At 32.1% G+C, this 23,405-nt stretch overlaps 2 pseudogenes; both read right to left on the bottom strand.

The window, feature by feature from the left end:
* Positions 1–1,707: 1,707 nt before the first annotated feature.
* LOC114192324 (ethylene-response factor C3 pseudogene) lies at positions 1,708–2,337 on the bottom strand (annotated as a pseudogene).
* Positions 2,338–10,571: 8,234 nt separating this feature from the next.
* LOC114192322 (ethylene-responsive transcription factor ERF096 pseudogene) lies at positions 10,572–11,365 on the bottom strand (annotated as a pseudogene).
* Positions 11,366–23,405: the final 12,040 nt, after the last annotated feature.

Below are 23,405 nucleotides of genomic sequence, written 5' to 3'. Positions count from 1 at the left end.
ATGAACAATAATCACATTATTTCATTTAACAAAGCTTTATTTACCTAAAACAGAGAAAGCAGCATAACTCTGCAGTGACACTCGCTCAAGCTAGAGAATCTCGCCTAGGCTAGAGGGTGATCTCCCTGAAGCGGGCCTCTCTCGCTTGGGCGAGACCCCAAACAGTGGGCAACCTTAAGTCTGAGTGAATTCTCGCTCAGGCTAAGCTGTTTCGCTTAGACGAGAGGATCTCTCGCTCAAGCGAAACCAGCTCACCTAGGCGAGACCTTGCGCAGTGACAGAGGTGAATTCTCTGATACTTTCGCTCAGGCGAGAGCCGCTCGCCTGGGTGAAATCATCAGAATCCCAATCTGTTTTTCACATGAAGAGCTTCGAAATTCATACCAAAATCCCAATTTCACACAACAAGTAGTTTCAAACATCAATCTAACACAAAATCATGCAATCCAAGTACTTAAGGACACTTTATACACGAAAATTAAGTAAAGAGTTAGCTTCCCTTACCTTTTCACTGAATTTTGAGCTTGGTGAAGTTAAATTAGTTGTAAAAGGTAGAATTCTCAATTCAACCTAAGGAATTCATCATCAAGACACAGAGAAGGAAGAATCCCATAGTTAAACTCAGAATCAGAGACAAAATTGTGAACTCTAGCTAGAACTGAAACAAAGTAGGAGTGGAAACTTACCTAGGAGGAAGGGAGTTGAGAGAGGAAGCAGTAAAGGGTTCTGTTGAATTTGTTCTTCTAGAATCTGGTGGAAATTCAAAGAAATGATGAGAGGGCAGTTTTTTGGAAGAGAGGCTGAGGAAGAAATTAGGAGCAGAAAAGCAGAAGTGAGGAGGAGTTGGCTTTTTGGTTCTTCAAACAGAGGGAAAAGAGAAACAGACAAAGAGGGGTTTCACACTAGGCAATTGAAATATCTAACGATGTATGGAAGAAGATAATTTGACAAAGTTTTTCTTAACAAATTACTTATTTAGATAATAAAAGTACTACTTTATCTCTTAATTTTGGTCAAAAATTTTAAAAAATAATCTATTTAATTTTATTTATAGAAATTTTGTCAAATTTATCAAAATAAAAGTTTGTCAAAAAAAATTTTCAATAATGTATTAACTATTGATGAATGTGAATTATATATTTCAATTTCCATATTTAAATAAAATTTTGCTTTCTGATGTTCTAAGAGGAAAATGGCGCGGGATTTACTGATAGGTAAAAGTATAAGGATAATGATATTATAACTTTCATTTTATTAATTTCTATTATTTATTTTTTAATGTAATTTAGTGTAGGTCATTGATCAATGTATCGCTACTTTTGTTAGAATAATCAATTATCCACATTAAATCACGTTAGAAAGTAAATGATGAAAGTAAAAAATAAGAATCAAGTATAATTTTTCAAAGTATAAATGTGCTTTCTGATGAACGTATCTACATTGAAGATTCACAAGCAAAAGCGAACAAAGTAGTGTATAAGAAGAAAAAGGACACTCAATTGAAACAGATGTTAGAAGGTTTAGGTGAAAAAAAAAACCTATCTTTAACATTTTATTTCAATTTATTTCAACTGATTTCTGAATAAAAGTTTACCAAAATAAATGTTTAAACTTATTTCAGAAAGCTAATGGCCATGGTTACAGCTCTCATGTATACAATAAGTTTAACAATCCAAAGAAACCCTTAGTCATCTATAGTTGATAAGCTTACAAAGTTACACTTTGATCTGATATGCTGAGAAGTTGCTCAAGATATTCAACTCCCAGACACTCTAACACCACCAGACTTTGTGTTGGATCCTGAGAGGGGTCTTTCCCTTTACACTTTTTAGGTTTTGAAGACAACTTTCTTTGGATGCAGTGCCTCTCCTTGAGTGCAAGTGCAGGAGAAGAACCAGTGAAGCATGTGTATTGAATCTCTTGCAAAGATTCTTTGACCCTTTTGACTGGAAAATTGAGGACAGCACTGTGGCCTCTCATGGAGAATGCAGCTTGGTCATAAGCCAAAGCAGCAGCTTCTGCACTCTCGAAGGTTCCAAGCCAAACCCTTCTTCCATTCCTCGTTGTGTCTCTGATCTCTGCTGCGTATTTTCCCCATGGCCTCTTCCTCACACCTATGTACGACCTCTCCTTCTTCTTCACTTCTTCACTCTTCGCCACCAATTGCTTTGCCTTGTTGGTGTTTTCTTCTGTTGTACATTCCTCAACCATGTCGAATGAAAGCGAATCATGGACTGTGTCCACAACATGATTGCTTGACAATGATTCCAACAAAATTTCTGAAGGCTCCTCAAACATCTTCCTATCTGGCTTCTGAAACAAAGGGAAAGTTGTCATAACAGGAAACCGCTTTCTGTCGTTTCTTCATCTCTCTCGGTTTTAATTTATTAGTCAAGTCTCAAACCACACTTTCTCATTCATTCCGGTATTAATTAATTTATATTTTTTTATCATTATGATTATTTATTATGAGTGCCAAATTTTATGAAAGATTCACTTCTTGAGTTAAAAATAATTTGTCAGATAGATGAAATCAGTGAACCTTTTTCGTTTTATTGTTGTTTAATTCATAGTTGTCAAAACTTTTGGAGGGAAATGTGTGCACCATTAAGTTTATTTATATACAATATTGAGTTTGAATTTAAGTTTGCAAATAGAAAAAAAAAAAAACATCGTAAAAAAGCAGAAACTTCACTTTAACTGATTAATAAGTTGTTTCGTTTCGCAGAGATTATTTAAAGGCAATCGTGTATATAAGATAGAAACCAACAAAACAATATCTTTTATCTATTTGAAAATATATCATAAAATTCTCTTTAAAAAATCTTCACTTAGATATAAACTTTTGCTAAAATGCTGAAACATTTATATATAAATTAGGAGAATAAAAATACACATACAATAGGTGGTGTAGATATCTGTCATGTATTATCGTACAAGAACGACTTAACAGACACTAATGATTCATGTACGCTAATGTTTTAAATATTTTTTGGGACAATGCATAATAACACACGACCTAGAAGCTTGCATCTTACATAAATGTTGACTAAAATAGAAATCAGATCCAAACAAAGCACCATGTGCATACACCTCTGCGTGCTCTTACTTGTCATCGTAGCATAAATGATTTTAGTTTTATGCTTTTGGCAATAGTAAATTAATAATATCTCCTTCAAGCTACCATGTTACACAAAGACACGATAAAATTAAAAATAATATTATTTTTATTAATTTATTTTATTTTGAATAGATTTTAAGATGCAAACAAAGTACCATGTGACCTACACCTGTGTGTGTTCTGAGATGTCATAGCATAAGTTATTTTAATTTTTAAAAAAAAATGAAACAAATTCCATACGTTATGAGATGTACTACAACCATGAACAATACAACGTTAACTGTTTTTGTCGGAGTATATAAATTATCCAAACTGCAACTTGTATATGCAGTGCACAATTCTATGTTTGTAATGGTTTTTAGGAAGTTTTCTTCTTTTTTATTTTGAATTGCATTTGGTGTGAGATTTATTTGTATAAATCAATGACTCATTAATAAAAATCTTAGTAATTTTATCTTCAAATGCTTTTTTTTTTTTGCATTATCTAAATAGGCTACATAATAAATTTCTATATGGGTGACTTTGAAAGAGGTCATTTACAATTTTTTGGATTTATTTTATGTTTTCATAAAATGCGTTTGGGGGAACTTCTAGAATTATGGCAATAGCTTATTTTAATAAGTATTTAGAATATCCAATGAAAATTGCTTATAACTTACATAAAATAGTAATTATATTGTTATCTTTAATTATTGAAATAGATTTTATTTTAGTGTTTGCGTAATAAATAATAATTCAACAAATACTTAACTGTTTATTTAAACACACCCTAAGTAGGGGTGCATGCATGCGTGTTCAAATAGTATAATGACCTAACTGTTATGTAGAAATAACTCCTAATCTAACCTAAGGTAAGGTAAGGATTGTTACTTGCACCCTGTTTTTCTCCACACACACTCTCTTCTTTTGGTTTCTGTATATTCCCCTAAAATTACTCGTTTTCAAAATATTTTGAAAACAAGTAGATTTCGATTTTAAAAAAATGTTGAATACATGTTATAAATCAATTTCTAAAAGGATAAAAATTGAAAAAATCACATAAAATAGTGGAGTTGTTATCATTTTTAGGGAAATGCTAAAATAAGGATAAAGTTAAAGAATTTAAAATTAAAAGTATTTTCCAAGTATTTCTGCTGATAAAAAAAAAAAGTATTTTCTAAGCGCAAAAACAGTTCAAATACACTAAGCCTGTCAAGTTTCAATTATACAAATATGGCCTTTTCTTTTTACAACCCACTATTAGTGACTGCACTTCATTCTCGTTACATCACGCCATCATTGCTGTCATCGCCGATCCGATCCGTTCTACACTGTATTTTTTAAAAGGAAAAAAAAAGAAAAAAGAAAAGTTAGTTTAGAAAAAAGTTTACTAAGCTATCATTTAAATTCAGAAAATTGATTCTAGAAACTATTTTAATAAAAACCGTTGCAGAACATGTCTACAAAACTTATTTCTAAAACCTTGTTCTAAAAAACTTATTTTGAAAGGTGTTATATATATTTTAAAATACACTTCATATATTTAGAATTTTGTTTTCTGAAATTTATGTTATAGAAATCTTGTTCGGAAAATTTCAGAAAATTTGAAAAATTATAGGAACAGATGATCAAAAGTCACTTTTGGAGAAGACATTTTAAAATTGCTGGAATGCCGTTAGAAATTATGGGGTACAGAAAGAAAACGCCTGCAAACAAATCTTGAACCACTTTCACGAAAACAACCATATGTATTGTGAGCTCGGTATTTACAAGGGGCTTTTCTCATAACACCTCCAAGATTTCCTCCTGCATCCCCATATTTTCCTCTAATGCCTAATTTGTCCCTACCAATTATACTTTTTAAATATTAAATTAATTAGATTAGCAGTAATTACTATTTACCAAATTTAAGAGAGTCTTTAATTGAATTTTTAAATTTAATGTTTTTCTAAATCCATTGATTAAATAAATCAGATTTCAAAATCCGATATTTTCCTAAATCGGATTTTGAACATCAAATTTTGAAATCCGATGTTTACTGAATTTTTTTTCCTATGTTTTTCAAAATCCGATTAAAACTTATACAAATTGGATTTAGAAATTGTGCTAAAAATCATAAAAATAAATAAAAATTTGGTCGTTCTTACTAGAAAATTCAAAATGTCAATGTTGGAAGAAGAAGAAGGCTGAAGTGAGAAATCCAAAGCAATAAAAATGACTTGCACATAATTATAAAATATGAAGACAATAAATTTGTTTGATAAATAGTAATCACTGTTTACCTAATTAATTTAATATTTAAAACATATAATTGGTAGGGACATATTAATTATAAGAGAAAAAAATTAAGGGTGCAGATGATATATTTGGAAGTATAGGATTTGGAAGTATAGGAAGAAAACCCTAGTTACAACTCGGTTTGGAAAAGTGCAATCAAGGTTCTTTCTTTTTGCACTCCCTTTTTTTTTTCTGCAACCCAAAATTTTAAAATGCCAAAGTTAATTCCTCGGTGAAAAGGTAAAAGCCTAATCCTAGTTTTGCTTTCCCCTCAATCACTTTCGCCGCACTTCTTTCCAAAATCAGAATTTTGTCATCGGAATTTGACCTTATTTGAATTGGAAGCATATGGTTTTGTTCTCTAATCCACAGTAGACATGAATTCTGGCAAAACAGAATTTCAATAATTTCCATTCTCATCGCAGTGAAACTGTAAAATCCCAAAAATTAGTCCGTTAAATTACTAAACAAAAAGTCATATAAGGATAAAGTAGGCAGGTAGTCAGTAAACCCATCCAGGAGTATAATACAGTCATCCCAAAAGAGCCTGTTCTAACTATTGTACTGTTCTCTAAAACAAACTTAAGGAAAATAAACTTTATACATTCCAAAATGCTTTCTCTAACAACGCAGATTGAGAGTAAGAGAACATTAAGAGCCACTAATCAAGTCCTGTCCAAAGGAGGAGTCCCGTCACCTAAATTCTTCTCTGCTCACACCAAGTGACAGGTGATCATAGCAAAAGAAGAAGTTCAAGGGAAAACATGACAGGCAAGAAGGGTAAGCTAACAACTCATATAGTAAGAGGTGAAATTTTCCTAAATAAAATACCAACAATTTTATACACATCATAAAATGAAAACAAATCACTATTTCAAGACGTATAAGCATCCGACCCTGACTCAATATCCGGATTTTGTAAACAAATTGGAGCTCTTGGTAGCTTGCACCTGTGAAGGTTCCTAAACTCTGCAGAGTTTAGGCTCAAGGGGTTATCACCCAACCACTCTCAAGGTAAGTCCCCTTCGCGTCTATGACTGATCGGGTCCATAGACTAGGACCTCCTGCTACTCCTCACGACATGACCCATTACACTCTACATGAGTCTCAATGGATTATTGGAGCGTCAGGATGCTAACCAAAACTGAGTCCTTAGATGTTTACACACACTAAATACTTTCCCTAGGAATTCCCATGAAATCCTAGTTCATCTCACCTCTTCACAATTCTCATTTTATCAATTTTCCTCATACAATTAAACACAGATACTACACCTCATCATCATCCAAAATACTGAAAGCAAATATCATTTCTTTTCAATTAATACAACTATCATTCATTCAAACAGAGAAGAAAGTATAACCCTGCAGTGGAACTCGCCTAAGCTAGCGAATCTCGCCTGGGCTAGAAAGTAGTCTCGCTTAGGCGAACTACTCTCGCCTGGGCGAGACCCTTTACAGTGACAATCTTGAATATCAGAGCGAGTTCTCGCTCAGGCCAGGCTGATTCGCCTAGGCGAGAAGATGTCTCGCTCAGGCGACCCCAGCTCGCCTAGGCGAGACCTCGCGCAACACTCAGAGATGACTTCCTGATACTTTCGCTTAGGCGAGAGTCACTCGCCTAGACGAAATTATCAGGTTTCCTGCACTGTTCTTCACATGCAAAGTCACGAAATCCATACCACAACCCAACTACTCATCACACACAGTTTAGAAAGGAAATTTAACTAAGGATAGTCTCATTCAAACATACAAGGAACCTAATGGCTCGAAATTTGATCGAAGGTTAGCTTCCCTTACCTCTTTTTGCTAAAATTGAGCTTGGCAGAATTTGAAATGGGCACCAAAGTGGCAGGGATCTCAATTTGACCTAAAATTTCATTACCAAAACACAAAGGAGAGGAAATTTCATAATCAACTCGGAATTCAGGGATGAACGGATGAGTTCTAGATGAAATTGGGCTAAATGGAGAAACGGAACCTACCGAGGGGGAAGTGCACTGATGGACGAAGCACCAGAGGGTCCAGCTGAGTCCAATCTTGCAAGGTCTGGTCACAAAACACAAGAAACTGGTGAGGGGATTAATGGAATGGTAGAATTTAGGAGGAGAGAACTGAGAGTAGAGAGGGAGAGTGGGAGTTGTGTTTCCTGATAGCTTTAGAGAGTGAGAGAAGATGGGTTTTGATTTTTAGAGGTTTTACAGAAACAAAAGGTCGTTTTCCATTTTCCCTTGTAATTTTTTAAATCTTTTTGTCCATACAATACATCAACTTTTCTACAAGAGTAGTTTGTTCCATGCTCACTGCAAAGCATAGCTGATGAATTTTATAATAGGAGGAAGCCTCAATTTTCAGATTGGTTGGTGAATTTGGTATGTGTAACAAGTGCAGCTGACTGGTAACAATAAAATTCTATAATAGAGGGATAAAAGACTCAATACTGATGCAATTCAGCAAGGATACCTGGCAGATCATGGAGGCAAGAAAAGCATGAGAATTAAAATAACTAACTCTAGGGTGGGGGATTTTTATTTGTCAAAAGTTTAGTATATATATCATGGTGGCAAGAAAAACACGAGAATTAAAATAGCTATCTCTAGGTTGAGGGATTTTGATTGGTCAAAAGTTTAGTAAATATTCTGTTTGTTGTGGTGAGAGAAAGGAGGATGGTTTTGCTATGAACTTCTCTCTCTGGACCTATTTTTCATATTACGTATTTTTCATATTACGTTCTCATTCATACTGTTTTGGGTATTTTTTGTAATACTCATTATTCGATGAGTACTTTCTGAAATTCAATAATATTGCTACAAAGAATTGAATTTGTTCTTGAAATACCTTATTCTTTGGAGAATACTCACCTCAAAGACCTCACCATTAATGTGAAGTGTATTTTGGAATTAATGGAGACTCGACATCAACAAAATACGGTGCGATTCGAAACGTTAGAAGCTGCAGTAGATAACCTACTGAAGCAAAATATTGAGCGTGAGCATACACCTTTGATTGTTTCACCCCATTTCAAGTCCGTAACGTTAAGTTGGACTTTCCGCGCTTTGATGGTTCGGAGGTGTTGAAGTGGATTTTTAAAGCAGAGCAGTTTTTCTCCTATTATAATACACTGGATGACCATCGACTTACCATTGCTGCTATTCATTTCGATAAGGACGTCGTTTCTTGGTACTAGATGATGACGTGTCATGATTCTTTCCATTCGTGGGTTGCTTTTACTCGTGCTTTAGAAATGGAGTTTGGACCCACACCATATGAGTGCCTGCGATCCCACTTGTTTAAACTTACACAAATAGGTTCTGTGCATGATTATTATGTTCAATTCACTGCTTTAGCTAACAGAGTTCAGGATATTAGATTATTTTTGCGGGAGGCTTGAAACCTGATATTAGAAGAGATGTCATTGTTCAATCCCCTGTAACCCTAATTAGAGTTGTCTCTTTGGCCAAGTTACATAAGGAGAAGTATGTTGCCAAATCCAAACAGTACTCTAATTTTCCATCTTCCAAAACACAAGGTGAAAACCCTTCCCTCCCTCTTAATCAGACCATAAAATCCACTAGCCTACCTCCTCTCTTGCCTAGTCCCCCTCTACATTCGAGTTCTAAATGCCGGATTGACCATTTCAATATAGTTCTGAGAATGTATTCATATCCGTGAATATCTAATTGACTAATCCAAACTAATTTCCAGAATTCGGTAATGCACCCCTAATTCACCAATCGGAAATTTTGCTTAATTTGTGAATGCGAATCCGGAACACTTTTCGATCCCGAATAACCTAATGCATGCAGAAAAGGGAAAACTACGCACGAGAGCTTCTTCGTTAAGCACGGGGTCAGCTGCTCCATTCTTCCACCGCCTTCAAGTTGCCACCGGAGACGCTCACAGCAACGACGTCGGAGTTGACCGGAGTTTGAACTAGGAGTTGTTCTTCTCCTTGGCTCCCCTTCTGCATGTGACAAGCTCTTCCAATCTCCTCTCCAAAAATTGTTGCACTATCATCCATGATGATCAATGCCTCAAGAAACACTCAACCAAGAGCTTAAAATGAACCAGAAGAAGATGAAGAAGGTGAAGAGAACAAAATCATATTATATTATAATTCGTAAGGGAATGAGTAGAGTTTCCTAATTTAGGGGTGCAGAAAGAAAACATGACTTGCAGGCCTCTTTTCGTACCTCCTTACATTCACATTTCAATACATCATGCAGTATTCACAGTTATAATCCTTTTTGGTGATTATTAAACTAAAATCAATATAAAATTTTGTTATATCACATTTTCTTATAAAAACTAATAAAATCTGCTTTTATGGTTCAACTATGCTTACTTATTTTAGGATAATCCAATCAAGTATTTTAATTTTGTTAGAATTTTTCCATCCAACACAAGAAATAGAAATTAAATTTTCTTATCTTATTTTATTTTTACTTTTCCTATTTTCGTACTTTTTACTTTTTATTTATTTTAATTTAACAAAGTTTTATTTCTTGCATATTTCTTCCTCTTCTTCTATCGATTTTCTCAGTCTTTTTCTTCTCACAAATTGAACCTAAAAAACTCATAACAGGCAAAAGTTCTACTTTAATTAATTATCCTTTTATCTATCTATTCAGTTATATAATTGGAAATCACTTCTTTCATGCCCTAATCTTTTCATACATTACTTTAATCATATTACTGACGTCCATAATCAATCATTTATATGTTGAAGATATCATTATTAATTGTCACATCTTTAATTCTATTTGTGATTTCAATCTAAATTAATAAATATTTTTATTTATCTATACAGTGTATATTTTTCATCGTAGAATATAACTGTTCATTTATTTTCGGCCCAAGAATGATAATTAAGGAAACAACGGAATGATTTGATATTATGTCCAACAAAGTTAATACAATTTCCTAATCTTGCTGACTTCTCTGTGATGCTGATTGCTCAGGTGACTCCAGTGAAAACTACTCCTGCCTTTATATGTTGACTTTCTTATTTTAATACTATAGTGCTTATATATTTTTAATTAAGATGAAATTAAATATACATTTAGTTTCTCTTTTATCGTAGATCTTTATTTTGTATGTTATAATAATAACAATACTAAAATAGAAATTTAATGCGAAAAGGGGAGATGAAGCATATTACATATATAATGGCGAATAACTCTTTTTTTTCAATACTATATTTCTATAAGCCAAGTTATTATATTTTATTGATCGGAGACATCAATAAAACTAATTAAAAGGTTGAACCATATCATACTTAATCAAATATATTACAAACCGTACCCACTAAAATAAAATACTGCCTAAAGTAAAACGATTTATATTGAAGACATTATGGTAGGTATATGCTTTATTTATTTTATTTTGTTTCATTTTTTAGGTGCGTTGAAATGAATCTAGCATAGAAAATTGATCGCAAATTAATTAATGTCACTTCTTAGGCAAGTCTTTCTGGTAGGCATAGTCATCACAATCAAGAAGGTCCTCCAACAATTTGTCATCCAAGCACTCAAACTCAATAACTTGTTTACCATAATCATTTTTAAGCATGGAAGAAGATGAAGAGGAAGAAGAAGAAGAAGGTGCTAATGATGAAGAGGAACTCATAGAAGAGCATGAAGGATACTCATTTGGAAAATTGAGAACGGCTGAAGCACCTCTCATCTCAAAGGCAGCACGGTCATAAGCCCTAGCAGCCTCGACGGCCGTGAGGAATGTTCCCAGCCACACTCGGCCGCCATGGCGGGTGGGGTCCCGAATCTCAGCCGCGAACTTTCCCCACGGCCGCTGCCGGACTCCTCTATAGTGTTGCTCTTTCTTGGTGTGCAAGTTTTTATCCTTAGAGGAGTCCTCTTCCATTGTGGCTCTGAAAAGAATTACTAACACTTGTAACACTCCACCATTTATTTATACTTGCTACGCACAATGCACCTAACTTGCTACTTATTAATTAACTCAATTGAGTAGTGAGTGATCAAGTGCCAAATTCACCATAGGTTCAATGGATTGGAAAAGTAATGAATATGCTGATACCCCGTGATTGAGATTGTTTCAGAGTGTTCAACGAATGTGGATATGTATCACAGAATTTGGTGATGGCTAAAAGGCCTGCGGAGGGTCACCTCAAACAATTTTTTTGGAATTATTCATAAATGAATGTTAGAATTTCTGGTTCTCAACCAGATTGAAGGTGAGGTCATAAGGATCATACATTATACAGAAGCCACAATTTAGCTGCAACGAATTGACAAACAAACGGTCTTGGGATTAATTTGTGTATGGTTCTGATTGGCTTGTCTCATTGTTTATTATCATTGTGAAGTTGAGGGTTGGATTGGAGAAAGATCATGAAATTAAAATAATAACTTTTTGTTCATTACGTGTGTAACATTATTCTAAGGTGAAACATTGAACTTCGGTAGCAGCTGTAGCATCATGCCTTACATCATTGGATTTTGGGTGGAAACTGGAACGGTCTTCATCATGATGGTAGCTTTCACCTCAGAGATTTTGCTGTCTCCGATGTAGCTTTGTTCAAACATGCAAAGACTATAAAACTGCTCTTCAATTTTCCTTTTATTTTCTGTCACAGACTTATCTGTTAAACTTGAATGATCTTGGTTTGTGTCTTAAAAAACTGTGTTTCACTATATTGTATATTTGGATAAGATATGAAAAGCAGAAAATTTCCATGGTTGAAGGGAAGGTCAATATTGTAAGTCAACTATAGGTACCTATATGTGACTTTATGTAGTTTAGGAGTGAACGAAAGGTTGGTTGGTGTTAATTTACGGAAGAGGTACGAAGTTTGGTCCTTGCATGCAATCTGAGCCACCCATTCCAATTTCATCTTCTTTCAGTTGTGGCCCATTAGGACCGACAAAGGAACCCTACTGCAGAGCCACTTGACCGACCAACTGTGCCACAAATGTTGGTCAAAAAGCAACTGAAAATTATTATTATAATGTCTTCACCAACAGAGAAAACGGAAACTTATTAGCAAATGAATACAATATTTAATTAGTAGCATAAAAAGGGAGTTGTTATATTCCAAATATAAAGATTATTTGATAATTACTTTTTAATGTTTAGAATTATCCCGTTTTAATTGCCTGCAAATTTGCATTAAAATGTTGAATTTAATATTTTCGTAACATTAAGTATTGTTTTTTATTAACATTCATTGAATATTCTATTGAAATAATTATAAAATTTAACAAGCGTGTGTGTTTTGTAAATAAAATTAAAACTTTGTGTTTTCATATTTACTAAATTTTTGGAATAACCTAAGAAGTATTCCTATTTTGTAATTGTTGCGTATTGAGGAATTTTAAATTCGTATAAAATTAGTATAAAATAAATTTATTATAGTATTAGTTTTATTATTATTATTATTAGTTTTAATACTATTATTATTATTAATATAATTAATATTACTATTATTAAGAAAAAACATACTTGTTAAGTTGGAATTTAAAAAAAACCGAAGGGTATTTAGGTAAATTTATATTGCTAAGTTGTCTTTCTCTCCCTACCTCTTTATCCATGCAAGGATAAAAATATTTCATTCTCTCTCAAATTTATGTGTACAAAATGAGCTCTAATCCCTTGAAGCAAACAAAGTTCATCCATCCATTCAAATTTTGTGCAACACAAAATGACCTCTAATCCCTTGAAGCAAACAAAATTCATCCTAAACATAACATTAATGACGAAGGAAATTAAGAAGAGAAAGACTATAAAATCATGTTAAAGGATACGGTTTGTATGAAGTCAAAGTTGACAAAAGTAAACACTATATCTAAGAAGCTTTAACAAAAATGATTTTGACATATTTAATTTTTTAATATAATAAGGTAAAACATTATTGATTTAGTATAAGAGCTTTAATTTTATTATTTTTATTTAAACTTGCTTAATTCTTAAGATAATTGAAGATACTTTTGTTTTGGTATTATTATGTATGTTTATGAAATAAAAAAACATATAAGTAATATTGAAGAAACCATTATGTAACATCCATTTAACCGTATAAAAATACTAAAGAAGATATTATAAGATCAATAAAACAGGGTAAGCTAGTTGATGAAGGATTGACCCCAACCAAGGATGGAGGCACATGCTTAAGAAGACTAAGCATGTTTAGAAAGGAAGTTCACTAATCCTTCACCCCTTTCATTTGTGTTTGTTATTTTTGATTCCCTAATTTGACTTAGTTGAATCAACTTTAGTTGACTTGTTGACCTTTGACTAGGTTTGACTTGTTGACTATAGTTGACTTGACTTAAGCCAACATGCTAATTTATGTTTATTTGCTTTATAGGTTAATTAGGAGTAAGAAATCAATGCTAGGTGGCGCATGGTGATTGGGGAGCATAAATGATGTGGAGGAGAGAGTAAAGCAAAGGCATAAAGCATAAAGAAAAAGGCATAAAGCAAGTGTACCTATGTACCTTTGGTCTCCTTTGTTTTTAGCACACTATGGTCACTTTTTGGAGACATATGAGACACATTCTTTGTCTCCTTTTGTGCTAGAACGAAATTAGCCTTGCACACACCATAGTTAACTCTTTTGTCTCTCATTTTTGTAACCTTATTTGACCTAGTTTCTAGAAGCTAGGGTTAGGTTTTTGTAGAGACATCCTTAGGTATCTTTTATTTGCTTAGAGGCCCTAAAACTCTTCTATATAAGGGGTGCTCCTAGACATGTAAAAGGGTTGAACATTTTGAAGTAAAAACACTCTTGTGTCTCAACCATTTGTGAGAGTTTCCTCCCTAGGGAGTGAATACTTTTAAGCCTTATCTTGCATAGCAAGTGGCGGCACACATCCACTCATCTTCAAGGTTGTCATGGCTTCTAGCCTAGCCTTGTAGTGGCGTGCTTCTCACATTTTTACCATTTCTTTCCTTTCCATTTTATGTTTTCTTCTTCCTTTAATGGTTCTTGGTTTTCTATGGTTTATGTGCTTTCCATTTCCTTTTTCTTTTGAATCAATCCATCATCTTCTTCTCTTGAGCTTTGTGAAAGGAACCTTCACATCTAGATAGCTTGCTATCTTAATGTCCAGTGGGGATTTCGCTTAGCTTTCTTAATCAACTCACACCATATTCAATAATCTTAAAAAAGGAACAAGATAATCCTTCATCACTAGTGTACAAAAGATTTATCCAAACACAATTAAATCATATGATAAATACATAATAAGCATGGATAAATACAATGAATCATATGCACACAAATCACTTGATTCTAAACTCAATTATTTGGATACATGCCTTTTACATCTGAATTCACTAGAGGCGTACACTTGTGGTGGTCTCCATGCTCTGTAGAGCTATAGTATCACCCTACCACATACAAGGTTAATTCCCTTCGCACCTAGGGTCAAACAAGTCTAGTGACTACGATCTCTTGCAATTATCACTACATAACTCATTTTACTCTATTTGAATGTGGTTATTGGAGTATCAAGATACCTCCATACTAACATCTCTTATGTCAATGCATACTCTAAGGTTACCACCACAAATAATTTCTACTTGAAATTCCTTAAACACCATCATCATACATGTATACAAACACATTATCACCTCAATTAACAATAATTAACACCACAAACACACATAAGTTCCATCACAAATCTATCTAAAATAACCACTGTAAGACCCGATGAATTTAAATAATTAAATAAATAATTATTTAATAAATGCGAGTAGTGGGAGCCTTTATAACATTTAATGTTAATTTTTATAATGTGAAATAGTACTAGCTTACATGGTTGAGAGTACTTGGTTGTTATGAGGGGACTTAGGTTTGAGTCCTATGCATGTCAATTGTGTGATTATTTTGATTTTATTATTTTTATGATATGCCTGAGCATGATAAGGGATTTTAAATTTCTAGATTTATAGGAATTATCAGGAAATATGAATTGGTTTCATGGTTGTGTATTGACTTGACATTGGCCTGGTTGTGGGTTTGAACCTTGGTAGATAGCAATTATTTTCTTTTTGCAAAAATTCTTTTTGGAATGAAGGTGAAGGAGCAGAGAAACCCTAGCCGTCTTAGAGGATTGAGAAACCACTAATTTATGGCCATTGAATAGTCATTAACCAAACCTTTAATCAATTTTCATTTTGGTGGAGTAAATGGTAATTAAGGGGAAATAATTTTGGGAGAGAAGGGAATTAGAGGAGAGGGAACCATTGCAATTTTGGGTGAGTCTTGGGCAAAGGATTTCCATAGTACTAGAGATGCATTGTTGAAGGGTTTGGGTGCTATAGGTTGGAGAGGCAAGGAGAGACCATTGGAGATTACAAAGAGCACTTGAATTGTCATGTTGAACAAGGAACCAAGTTAAGGGAGTTGTAATACATGTTTCATTTTAATTGTCTTATTTATGGATTGAATGGAATGCATGTGAACCCTAGAATCTACCAAAATGTAATAAACTATTTGGGTTTTTGGAATTTTCCAAAAATCGCTTAGCGGTCTTGTGTGACCCGCCAGGCGACGCATGCTCCAAGACCCAGTTTCTGGGTTTTTTTCTATGAACTGCCTGGTGGATGTGTGTTCCCGCCAAGCGACGCGAGCTGACCATTTCTGTGATGTTGTGATGTTTGTAATGAATTTATGTGGATTATTGCTTGATTGACCGAATCATTAAATACTTGAGGGAAAATAATTGATGAAAATTGTATGAGATTTTCATGATTGGGGGATTAGGGTTCATGTTGGGATTGAGGATGAGTAAGGGTGGTCTCTATTGTGATTGGTGTGCATTTTCATGGAAATTATATTATTTGGGAATGTATATAAACTCTAAAATTTTTCTATAATCGTAAGGATATGTCAAAATATATGTTGAATGGATGAGTTGGGGGTTTGGGTTCATGCTAGTGCAGGAAAATTTGGGCAGAACCCAGATTTTGTATGCATCGCCTAGCGACGCATGAATTGTCGCCAGGTGACACATCAGGTGCAAGTAAACAAAATGATTTTGCTTCGCATTGGGTTCCAGGGTGTGGTTATCTGGAAATTTTGTACATAATGTTGAGTAATTGGGCATAGGGTGTGGGAAGGAAACATATGTATGTAATTAAGTTAATTATATGTAAGAATGTGTGACTTGTAATTTAGTCATATGATTATAAATGGATAAACTATATGTATTGTGAATTGTGTATTGAATGCTTGGGGTTCCTTGGAACCAGTCCCAAAATGCCAAAAACCAGTAGTAGTGAAGCTATTGGTGTGGCGCCTAGCGGCATGGGATGAGTCGCTAGGCAACAAAGTGAAAAATAGGGAAACATTGGACGTGTGGCGCTGGCGGAAGGGGTTACGCCGCTAGGTGGAAGCAAACTGGCAAAGGTCCTGGAAGGCGCGTGACGCCTGGCGGCATGGAGCACAAGTCTGCCTAGCAATAGCGAAAGTCGCGCTAATCGGTTCCTGGTGCAGAGTTGGACTATGTGGAGGGTTCTACACAACTATTTAATTAATTATTTAAATTCCTCGGGTCTTACAGATAGCACCTATTGCTTGTATTCACATTTTCTGCACCTTGGGTAACATTTATATTGAAGCATTTAAGGTTTTGGTGGTTGTTTTTGTTGTTCCTCTATTATTCCTTGCTCATTTTCGTTTACTGCACCATTTTAAGCTTTCAACACCAATTTGAACTCATTTGAATGGTTGAATTTGAATTTTTGTTGAACCCTAACTCGAATTCTATGGGCAACTAATTTTCTAATGCATTGATTCCTTGTAAAGAATGAAATGAAACCTTGAGATTAATGTTTTGTTCGGTGGGTTTTGTTGTTTCTCCGTTGTGGATTTGTGTGTGTGTTTTAATTAAAGAATCCAATCTGAATTTGCTTAATTTTCAAAGTGGGAAGCTCGTTTTTAGTTAATTTTCATGCTTAATGAACTTTGACAAAATTCATGAACGCTTGCATTGCTTAATTGCATGTTAAATTCGTGGTTAACCTCCGCTTAGTTGTTTAACAACGAATTGATGAGCTAATAACAAAATCAATTCAGTTTGCAATCTATGATGGGTGAAATTTCATTCGAAGCAAGGAATCACTACTATCTTTAAGGCTGTTTAATAAAAAAAATTGCAATTACATTTTATTGTTGTGTTCTGAATCTGCCAAACCCCCATTGTGTTTGAATATGGAAATTGGAGCTTTGAACAAGAATATTGGTCGTTGGGAGACGACTTGGTTCAACTGTCACATACTGCATTTAAGTGTTTTAATTTGGTGGGGTACAACCTCTATCAAACACCGTTGTGGATTTTGGTTTTTTTGCACTTGAAATAAAGACTTAAATTTTCCTACGTTTTGGGAAAGGATTTTATTAATAAATGATGTTTATTAATATTTGTCTCATTGTAATTTTAAATAAGTAATTTCCGGCTAGGACGTTACAACCACTGAAGAAAACAAGGTCAACATACAAACTAGCGCTCAACATCAAACCTCTCATAAAAAATGGCACTTAGCGACATTTGTGGTGCTCAATGACATTTTTGGCGCTCAACGACATTTCTGGAACTCAGCGTCATTCCTTTCAAAAATATGGCGCTCAACGATGCCCTACTACCGCTTAGCACCAAAGTATTCACAAAGTCACGGTGCTCAACAATATAAACTAGCGATTAACGGCCTCAAGCTAAAGTGCTCCCAAACCTACACAACGAGGTTGATGCTCAATGCCATTCTGCTACCGTTCAAAGTTGTATCAGATATTAGCATATGCATTTTGTGATTTTGAGGGAACTTAGACTTGTTCAATTTCTCACATTAGTACTCCTCTCTTAGTATATTGGTTCAAAAAAAAATTTAAAACATGGGAGCTTGTACCAATTTTCTCAATTGCTCAAATTCTAAATTCTCTCAATCAACACAAAATCAACAAAAACACTCAAGAAGCAAGAATCAATCATCCCAACCATACAAATCAAATCCCATTTCACCCAAATCACATTCAACATAACAGCCAAATTCCATCCTCAAAATGAAATCAATCATCAACATGTAAAACATCAAATTGATAAAACTCACGCACAAAGATGAAAACTAGCTTCCCTTACCTTAAAAGACAACTCAAACAGTTCTAAGAACTCCAAACTACCTCCAACCACACAGGATACTCTATTTACATATATGAACATCATAAGAACGATCATACCATATCATGATTACCAATCAGCAAAGACTCAAATAGAAGATTAAAAAGACACATGAAAGCAAAAAAATAAAAAAACCTCACATATGCAAAAAAAAAACAAAAATAGAAAAAAGAAAGAATGAAAAAAATACTGTAAAAAATTAATACTTTGAATATAAGATATTCTTTAATAAATTATTAAATGACCAATTAATTAATTAGAAGTTATAAAAGAAAAAAAAAAAGAATGAAAAAAAAACAGTGTAGGCAAATTAGTTTAAAATAAAAATAAATTGATAAAATTGCAAAATAAATTTTATGCACATGTAAAAGCAAAATAAATATAAAGAAAAAATAAAATAAATGGATAATAAAGTAAAATAACTTTTATACAAATGTAGCAGAAAAATAATTATAAATAAAAAAAATAAAAATGTCAAATTACTAAAAAACCAACTTTTAGTACATTTGTCAACAAAATAAACATTAAACATGAGTAATAAAATAATTTTCTAGTATATCCTAGATAATAGATAATAGATTTTTTTTTATATTAAAATAGAGTTGAATAAAAATAATTGAAAATTCAACTCTGCATTTGGTTCCCTGAGAACCAAATTTTGACTGGTTTTCATGTGTAAAATGGTCACATTGAAGATAAGGATTGGACTATTAAGAGACCATATGATGTAGAAAAAAAAAAGTCATGCATTCTTGTTAATGTTACGCATAATGTACTATGTTGGGATAAAAACTCCAACTATTTTATGTCAAAAAATAAAATAAAATAAATGAAGAAAAAAAAATTCAAAAAGAAAAAACATCTTCACATTTAAATAGTTAAATATAAAAACACTAAATCCTTAAAAATACTTCTTTACATTTTCATATTTAAATACAATAAAAATAATCAAATTTATTTCAAATATCTTAAATTGCTATATTTTTAAATTTATAATTTTATATTTCTTCTAAAATAAAATTTCTTAAATAAATTTCTATACTTTTTCTATTGTAAAAATTTTATGAATTTCAATTAAAAATTATATATTTTGCTATATTTTTAATTTTTTTTTCTAAATATTTAATAATTTTCATATTTTATAAATTTTATAAATTTCAATTAAAAAATTTAATATTTTGGTATATTTTTAATTTTCTATTCTTTATGTTTTTAATAAATTAAACTTTTTCTAATTGTCTTTTATATTTCTATAATTTTAAATATTGTTTTATATTTTTTTTCAAATAAAAATTTATATTTTTTTAAAACACCTGTTGGAAAATTTTATTTTATTAATAATTTTATCTCTTTTAAACTTGTTTTTCTTAAATTTCTCTAGGTTAAGAGAATAAATATAAACTTGTTATCCTTTCATATTACTCACGTAAAGAGACAACAAGATCATGATAAAGTTGTAATCTCTGTAAATAGTTTAATCCATATTAAGTTTTTTATTCCATTTTTTTCTTCTCTTGGTTGGTTTGTAAAGGAAAAATGTTGTTGATGTAGGATTTAATATTTGGTGAATTATCTAGAGTGTTGTTGGATTTCTAGAAGTGTAAATGCAAAATTTTTGTTAATAAGCATGTTACCTTCAAGTAAGGATAGTTAACTAATGTGAAGTACATAAATAACATCATAATTTTATATTAGTTAAAACAAAATTATTGTGAGAAGTAACAATGGTATAGTTATAATGTTAAAAGTATATTTTAAATTGATTCTCTTAATAACCGGTGTAATATAACCGAAATCGCATCGGTTAAAAAGCTAATTTAGTTTGTGTTATGTAAGAAAAAAAGTTTAACAAATACTACATTGATTATTTCAACAACTAATTTAGTATATCTTTTTATTATTAAAATAATTATAGTTAGAAAATGTTTTAAAAAATTTGTCAAACATACTACATATGTTACATGAACAGCCATGAGGAAGATATCATAATCATTTGTTTTGGTTTGTACGACCTTGCACTGTATGCGTTTTTGGGTAAAATAGAAGGTATTCAATTTATTGTTATTTTCATATGTTTAACTAGCGGAAATGCTGAAACAAGTATTTGGGTATTTGGTGCATTGTGTATTCAAATGTGTATAAGTATAGATTTGGTTTCAAAATAGATATAAGTGGTGAGGTTTAACCATTATCGGTTGGTCATTGGAGTATAGGGCATATATGTTTTGTTTCGATCCCTTTTGTTTATATACGCATATTTTGTATATCGCGAAAAATATGTGAAAGGGAGTTGGGTGTTGGGGTTATTTAAATGATATGTTATATTGTGCATTAAGTATAGAATTCAGTGTAGGTCCAAATTTTATGCATTTCTTAATATTGGCTCATCCTGACAATGAACCTTACTATATTTCATGGTGAAGGTAAAGGCGCTTGATTCGCATAATATTCTTCTCACATTACCTGCATGACTCTCTATAGAACCGAGAATACATGGGTATGATATTGGTCATATTTGGAAAATGTGGATCCCTTGCATGAAATTGGTTTTTATCTTCTTATGGTTTGTTGAGATTGATGACTAATGGTAGTGAATTAAATTCATGTTCAATCGTGTTTAGTTGAGAATTATGTGTACGACTATCATTTTGTTGTTTAAAATATCAAATTCCAATTCAAATTTGATATGCTTATCTACTTAAATTTGAAACAAAATTTCAATTCAAACACGATTTCAGTTACAAGTCCAATTTTATATGACAGACATGGTAATTAAATAATAAAATAAGACCTACTAATCTTTTGAAGTTCCAAATCAAATTTCAATTTGAAATCAATATGCAATTTCAATTATAATACCTAGTAAAAAATTTGAATCCAAATTGAATTTCAATACAATTTCAATTCTAATATCAATATAACACCAACAAATTAAATCCAATTCCAAATGAAAACTGAATTTCAATTATAACATGTAGTTTTTAAAATTCAATTCTAAACTAAAATCAAATGAAAATTTAATTTAAATTATAACAACTACAAACCAATTTCAAATTCAAAACAAAAGTCTTATTTAAATATATAGCACTTGCTTATGAACTTCAACTCGAAATCAATTTTAACTTCAATGACACTTGTTATTTATGATTTAAATTCCATATTAGACCTACTTGTACAATTTATAATTTCAATTTCAAAGCAAGCATTAATAAATTGATATGATTCCATCCAGAAAAGAGTACGAGCGTTTATGAATTTTTAATCCTTAAGAGGCGCAACAAAAATACATCAAAGAAGAATGCAAAAAAAAAAAATAGAGATGAGGGACGCCACAAAGATGTTAATCTTGGATAAGAATAAGAGTTTTAATCTAAGAATTAAGAGAATCCTCTCTCAAATAATGCAAAAGCATAAAATATGACTCAAAAGTATTTACATCAGCTTATGATACCTTTATGTATAGGTCCATAAGTTTAAGAAAACCTAGAAACCCTAAAAGAAAGCCCAAAGCACATAAAATAATGTAAAACGAAAATTGCAGACACACTATACCATTTAAAAAGTGCGGCCTAAACTTTAGGCAACACTTTGACAACAATTTTGTAGGCGTGGAGGATATGGCTCTGGGCTTAGGGTATAGGCAATAGTTTTTTTTTACTAAGGCCACACAATTTAAAAAATTTTTGTCTTATAGTATTAGAATATGCCACACATTTTTAAATGTTGCTTATTATTTATAGACAACAATTTTCAAAATTGTTTCCTTATAGTTTTAGAATATGCCACACATTTTTAAATGTTGCTTATTATTTTTTGACAACATATTTTTAAATGTTGCTTGTCGTTTATAGACAACATATTTTAAATGTTGTTATTGGTTTATAGACAACATATTTTAAATGTTGCTTATTTTTTAGATAACATATTTTAAGTGTTATTTATTATTTTAAAGATATTAATTAAAATAAATATAATTAGCATCTAATTTATTTATATTGTCTAACTAAAGATATTAATTAAATTAAATGTAATTATTGTGTAATTTCTCATCTCCAAATTATCTTAGTTCATAAAAGTGAATTAATTTTTCTCATTAGTTAATGCATAAGTTAAAATCACATTTTAAGAAAAGGGAGTAGAAAAAAAGTATTTTATTTCTATCAAACAAAATTTGGACTTCATGTATGTAATATACCAAATGTACATTTACATTTGATTTGATCATATGAACCCTACACTATATATCAATAAAAAACATGGAGCTCCTGATATTCTTATGTCATGAACTTAAGCTCGTTTCTGATAAATTTCTGATTGATAAATCATTAAGATTCAAAAATTGGAGCTTTAGTGTGGTGAGCATAGCATATGGGTGCCACTAAAGAGGTGTAAATTAAATTAGCAATTGAGGTTGTAGTTGTGCTTATTTGGTTCTTGAAATAAGTATACAAACAAGCAACTAACTAGGATAAGTAAAAAGTACTTCAAAAGGCACAATACACACAGATAGGACATGCAATAAAACCTAAGACAAGTAACTTTTTAGGGACTAAAACCGGCATTGACACATTGTTAAGTCATCCTAAGTGATTCATTTTATGGTTTGTGTAACATCCTGACCGGATATTATGGATTTAAATATTAAAATAGAGAAATATAATTAAACTGCATTTATTGAAATATCATTTCCCCAAAACGCGGGAAATTTTAAAACTTTTATTACCTCAACAATAATCCAAAAATCCATGATAATAAATACTATTATAATTGTTCAAAAGTCTAGTAATATTCGTGTTTACAATTTATTTTAAATCATAAAAACAATATAAAACTCCGAGAAAATCCTTCTCCCAAGTCTAGCCCCGCTCCGGC

This window comes from Vigna unguiculata, chromosome 7 (assembly GCF_037176805.1).
Source record: "Vigna unguiculata cultivar grain cowpea cultivar isolate G323 ecotype 2 chromosome 7, ASM3717680v1, whole genome shotgun sequence".
In the NCBI taxonomy this organism is placed as follows: domain Eukaryota; kingdom Viridiplantae; phylum Streptophyta; class Magnoliopsida; order Fabales; family Fabaceae; genus Vigna; species Vigna unguiculata.
This window is presented reverse-complemented; position numbering and strand designations above follow the sequence as displayed.